Below are 6,715 nucleotides of genomic sequence, written 5' to 3'. Positions count from 1 at the left end.
TAGGAGGATACAATTTCATCCTGCAACAGCCAGCAGACACCCACTAATACCATGAGCAGAGACATGGCAATAACTACGCAAGTTATTTCTTTTGGAGACCTTCCACTTTACTGGTGCTTGAGAGATTTTATATCACCTGAGGATTTGGTGGTCCTAGGAATCTTGTGGCTTTTCTCCTTGTTTTTACACTGCCCTTTTGCTCCAAGCATTAGGGTGCTGCAAAGACGGATTTATGCTAGGAGAGTAATTAATTGCACGAGGATAATGTAATTGAAAGAACAGCTCTATGTGCTCTTTAGATAGGGTATTATTAAAGTTCCTATTATCTCAGTGGAATATGTCAAGCAGGCACATGTACCAGAACTCTACTTTTCAAAATGCAGGATTGGGTTCCTTGACCCAGTTTCTAGCAGGGTCAGACTTGTTCCAGATTCTCAGGTGCTGATAATCCGATTGATTAGAAGTAATAGCAACTTGAAGCTATGTTAAAAAAAAAAAAACTCTCCCAAGCTACTAAATGATTAAAAGTATATCTCCCACCCCAAACAAACAAACTAACAAAAATAACTCTTTTGCTCAGCGTACTGAACATCATTGTACATCCCCTTTCTCTAGGCTTGTCTCTGCTTTTCCCTCAGTCTATCCTGGTACCTTTCTTTTCCTATGCACATTCCCTTTCCCACATTGTACCTGTCATTCCTCATTCATTCACTTTATTGTTTGTGTTACTGTTGCACCAACCACAATCAGCCTCCACCCTCCCACCCAATCATTAATCACATAGCTGTAGACTGTCCTTGTTCTGGAGATTGTACACTACAACTAGACCAGACAGTCAACAGAAGTCGTGTTATCTTCTATCCCTCTTTCCCCATGTCAGTCTTATCTTCCTTTCATGCTCCTACAATATTTTTGTCCTCCTACGTGGTATGAACCATGTCTTTCCTCATCTCACAAATCTGTCATTCCCCAGTATTGCCTGACTCATTCCTACCTTTCTTCTCCCTGTTCATCTCTATTTTCTTTTCTATCCATTTCTTGGTGCCTGTGTACTTCCTGATGAATGCGTCTGTGTTTTTTTGTAACTGTGGACTGCAATTTTTTTTTAAATATAAAGGAGCTAAAATAGTGTTGCGATGAGTGTGCATACGAGAGGTTAATGAAAAATTGAGTGGAAACAGTGGTACATGATTTAGTTATATTAGCAATTTATACAGTAAAGGTTTTATAGAAATTACCTTCTGGGATATTGTTGTAATGTCATAATTGAAAAAACAGTATTCCCTCATCTCTCTCCCTTTCCTGTTACTAGCAGCTAAGGGCATGCTGGGAAATGTAGTCCCTTCCCTGATACAGGGACAGCTCTCTGAGCAGGGAGCTGGCCAAGGAACTATAGCCCCCAGGGTGTCTTGGGTTCACCCATTCATGTCCTGCAGGCTCCTCCCGCACAGTGCAGCAGGTAGGAAGGGAGAAAAACAAGACATGGTGGGAGGGGTGCATTCACACCCTTTATACCACCCCCATATATAGTCCTGGCATGAGTTTTCCAGATTAGTCACTGGCCATCTTCTCCCATCCTAGTATGTATCTTTGGTAACTGACATAGCCCAGTTGTTTGTACTGATCTCTGTAGGCTGGCTGCTTGCCACTTATCTGCTCTACTGTGTTGCCCATCCCATCCCTACCCCTGTGGCCAGAGATAACATCAGCACCTTAGATATGTGGTCAGGACCCAGCCTTCTGAAGAAAGTGGTCTTTGGCTCCACAAAAGGCAGCACTGACCAGAACCAAGTTGTACAAGGCATACTGTTATTACCGAATCACACTGGATCAAGAATTACAACTTGGAGTTGAGAACACACAATGGGACTTTCTGCCTTGTAAAAAGTGATATCCCATTGGCTATTGCAAAATTTCCTTGTCATAAGCAGTGTTCTCTGTAAGCTGTGGGCTTGTGTGGCCACTCAGAAGAGATTCAGATTCTGCCTAGATGATTAGCAGAGTGCCCACAGCTAGGGGTTTGGTGGTGCACATTTGCACATGCTTCAGTGCACATAAAATTTATTTTCCATATGGATGAAAAAATTCACACATGGTGAAAAGAATAGAGGGAACTTTGGTCATAAGGGTCTCATTGTCCTCAGAACAAAGCAAGAAATGTTCCTGAGCTTTACATATGTGCATCTGTGGAGAAAGGAGAAATAGGATTTTCGAAGTGTTGGATTTGTTTAGTATCGCCAAACATTACAAAGACTCTGCTTCCAGATTAAGCCTTTTAAATGGTTCCCCTTAGCCCATCTTCAAATGCAGAGCAACTACAGACCTGGATTGTGCTGAGTAGAGAAGAACTGGGGTAGACTATAGCGAACATCTAGTGAAAAATGAAGTAAACCACAACGTAGTCAATTCACGCTCCATGGCTCTTCTCATCCAGACAAAAAGGTCACTGACTGTGGTATACTACATTTACTATGAGCCAATGAACTGGGTTTAACCAGTGACCATAGGATCAGGCACTCTACTTACAAAGAAAAGGACACAGTCTGAATCCCAAAGCGCTTCCAGTCAAAATAGAAAAGACAGATAAGAGGCAGGGACTGTCTTTGTGCTCTGTGTTTGTGCAGTTCCTAGCACAATGGAGCTTCTAGGGGCTATAACAATGTAAATAACAATGAAGGAACATATGAGCTAATATTACAGGGAAAAGGTAAAGGAAATCTTGATGCCCAGAATATATCGTCACTCATTAAACTTAGCTCACTGGTTCATAACAAATACACTTCATCACAGATAGTGAGCTGCAGGCTGTTTGAAAAGACCCATGAAGCATGAATTGACTGAATGATGGTTCATTTCTTATTAACAAAACAAGAAAATTGTCAATTGAATGCACACTCCTGATTAACAAACTGATTTTCAATTGTAGATGAAAGAGAATGGCTCTGGATACTTTTACCTTTCATTTTCTATGTCTGCACCCAGTAACTATGCGAAAAATTTGCAAGCTAAATTAAACCCTCAACTGTGGTTGATCTGTTGGGGTTTGATTTAGTGCGCTTGGTTGGGACATGCTATATTGAACTTACAGAGCACCTGCATTAGTGCTGGTACTCCTGCCCCTTGTTAGGTGTAAGAAAAGTTGATGGGAATGAACAGTCCCACTGACCACCCTTAGCTGAGACACTGCAGAATTTTGGATTAAGGTACGTTGACTCCAGCTGCATAATTAACATAGCTGGAATCGTGTACCTTAAATCAGCCTTCCGCTGTAGTGTAGAACTGCCTCTAGACTTCAAACACAGTGCTGAGGAGGATACATCACTTGAGAAGTGTTGTCTCTCCAAAGAAAAGGACCCTGTCACACTGGCTGTTAACCACAGACTACTTGCTACTTGGGCACCAACTGAAATGATTTTTTGCAGAGCACTGCATTGAATGCATGAGCATATTACCATCACTACATTAGTTACGTAGGCAGTTTGTTTCCTTGGAAAATTATTCAATTGTAACCTAACACATGGGCTGTGTCTAAACTACAAAAATAACTTTGAAGTTGCTTACTCCGAAATACAGCTTCGAAGTAACAGACTTTGAAGTTGAGCATCTACACACACACTACTTTGAAGTTAAACTTTGAAGTAGGGCACTACTTCATTCTCGGGAATGCAGTAAGGACTTCAAAGTTGGGCTCCCTTACTTTGAAGTAAGGGAAAACGTATGTAGACTCTTTGCAGGCTACTTCGAAGTAGTGCCTAACTTTGAAGTTAGTTCCTAGTGTAGACACACCCATGCCGTTTTTCAAGGGAGATGGTGATAAGAAAAGTGTGTTTGCTAGAAGCAGCAGAGTTAGATTACTGTATTTGTGTCCTCTTAATCTGAGTTGTGAATGGCATACTGCCTTGATTTGTGCTATTTTATGCAGTTTAAAGGCCAACTTTTTTAGCCACAGCTATGGATTTTGCACCCACAATATTGTGCAAGTTTTTGCAGTTACAAAATTGCCCACTTAGGGCAGGCAAATGGATTTTGGATGTGTAAATCAGTTTATTGGGTATCCATTTGCCTGATTTTACAAGCAGATACAGACGTACACGTAACTGCATGTACTTTCCAGCCTTCAACATGTGTGCAAGCATCAAATATCTGTGGCCTCAAGCAGTGAACAGCATGATTATCCATTAAACAATGAGACATGTTATTCCTTTCAGAAAATAACAAAAAATTAAATTCCTTGTAGCTGGATTCCTTGTAAAGCAGATTGCCCTGTAGATTTATACTACCAGATTGTAGTACTTTGAAAGCTGGGGCTGTAATCTGCTCCTTGCAACCACCTGATTGAGACTTCAGTCTTCAGACTAATCTTTTATTTAGATAAGTTAGGCGGTAGAATCAAAATAAACTACTCTCTAGTGCTGTAGTCCTTGGCCATCTCCTTCCTAGAATCCACATGCAGAGTTTTATTATAGAAGCTGACAGCCTTAAGGATGGAGTTCAGTTTTGGCTAAAAGAACCACCACATTGAGTCAGAATTACTTAAAAGCAAACTGAACCCAAAGGTTTTTTGCTGTCTAAAAAGCTTCTGGTTGATGTTTCAAATATTTTTTGCAAAATTTTTGGTCTGCATTTTCTTAGCTTTATCTAGGATGGATGTCAGCCAAGGTACCGTAATGCCACAAGAAAGACATGCAGAGTCATCATGTGGGTTTGAGGCTCTTAGGCTACGTCTACACTAGCCCCAAACTTCGAAATGGCCGCGCAAATGGCCATTTCAAAGTTTACTAATGAAGCGCTGAAATGCATATTCAGCGCTTCATTAGCATGCGGGCGGCTGCGGCACTTCGAAATTGACGTGCCTTGCCGCTGCACGTCTCGTCCCGACGGGGCTCCTTTTCGAAAGGACTCTGCCTACTTCGAAGTCCACTTATTCCCATCAGCTCATGGGAATAAGGGGACTTTGAAGTAGGTGGGGTCCTTTCGAAAAGGAGCCCTGTCTGGACAAGCTGTGCGGCGGCGAGGCGCGTCAATTTTGAAGCGCCGCGGCCGCCCGCATGCTAATGAAGTGCTGAATATGTATTTCAGCGCTTCATTAGTAAACTTCGAAATGGCCATTTGTGTGGCCATTTTGAAGTTTGGGGCTAGTGTAGACACGGCCTTAGAGAGACAATGAGGGTGAAGTAATATCTTTAACTGGACCAACTTCTGTTGGTGAGAGAAAAAAGCTTTCCAGCTACAGAAAGCTCTTCTTAAGTCCTAGTCTGCCATTTCCAAATAGGTGACAACAAGGATATAGTAGAAAAGTGGCATAATAGCCTGATCTTTGGGAGTTTCTAAATCAGGGACATTCAGGTAAGTATGAAGAAGTTCGGCTTTACCAGCTGAGGTTCTTAGACACTTTTCTAAACTGTTAGGCTATGTCTACACGGGCACAAATCTTCGAAATAGCCATATTTTGAAGATTACTAATGAGGCGCTGAATTGAATATTCAGCGCCTCATTGGCATTAGGACGCTTCTGGCTGCGGTGCTTCGAAAGCGCGCAGCTCGGCTCGGCGCGGCTACCCGGGGCTCCTTTTCGAAAGGACTCTCACCTTTCGAAATCCCCTGATTCCGATCAGTGAAGCGTCGTCATGCTAATGAGGTGCTGAATATTTAATTCAGCACCTCATTAGTGATCTTTGAAATATGGCTATTTTGAAGATTTGTGCCTGTGTAGACACAGCCTTGGAGGCCCAACTGTGACTACTCAGCTTTAATTATAGCTAAGAGCGCACGCTAACTCTGATTGCTGCTGCATTGTATGTGCTGTCTCTAGTAAAACTCTTAGGCTATGGTTCTATTACGGTGCTCTGTCAACAAAAGTTACTGTTGGAAGAGATTTCCTGAAAAATCTTCTGTTAACAAAGTGCAGCCACACACAAATGCCAATCGGCAGAGTGCTCTGCTCCATCACCAGAGCAGCTGGAGTGCCTGGCCACTCTCTTGACAAAACAGGCACCCCAAAGCACAGCGGACAGGGTTGCCAGTTGTTCTGAATGCCCTGTCTGTTGAGAGAAGTCCCCCCACAGAACGTCCACACAGCTTTTTTTGTCAACAAAATCTGTCAACAGCTTTGAGGCAGAATGCTGCTGGTGAAAGTACCGTGTTTTGTTGAGATCCTATCAGCAAATCCCATTTTGTGTGTGTATGCTCCAAGAATTTTGTCAACAAAATTGGGGTTTTGCCACAAAACTTGCTAGTTTAACTGTAGCCTTACAGATTAGCCACATTAAATCATATACACATTTTACCATCAGCGTGTTTGCAGCTTCTATTTTAATAACAGGGTCTTGAATTTTGCTATAAAGATAATATTGTAATGAACAGGAATATGAATGTTTGTCTTTTGAACCAACTTGTTTGCTAGAGAAATGTCTATTGTGGTGTTAAGAATATACAACAGCAGGCTAAAGCTGTGTGACTTTAAGAATGGAAGACTGAGTCATCCAGTCACATGGCATTCCTAATAAAAGATCTGGGCAGACTAGAATTTTCCATTATGGGTCAAGTCTTATACAATATGTTCTTTTGATGCTGTCCTGCTGTTAAAGGGCCAAGTCCTCATTTTTGCTGTCATGGAAGCCCTCTGGGCAGCATTATTGTTTGCAGTTCCATGTCACAAGCAGGCAGGGCTAGATTTGGCTCAAGCATTAGCTACTCAGATGAGTTTAGAACTTCGG

This window comes from Carettochelys insculpta, chromosome 6 (assembly GCF_033958435.1).
Source record: "Carettochelys insculpta isolate YL-2023 chromosome 6, ASM3395843v1, whole genome shotgun sequence".
Classification (NCBI taxonomy): Eukaryota; Metazoa; Chordata; order Testudines; family Carettochelyidae; genus Carettochelys; species Carettochelys insculpta.
Note: the sequence above shows the minus strand (reverse complement) of the source record.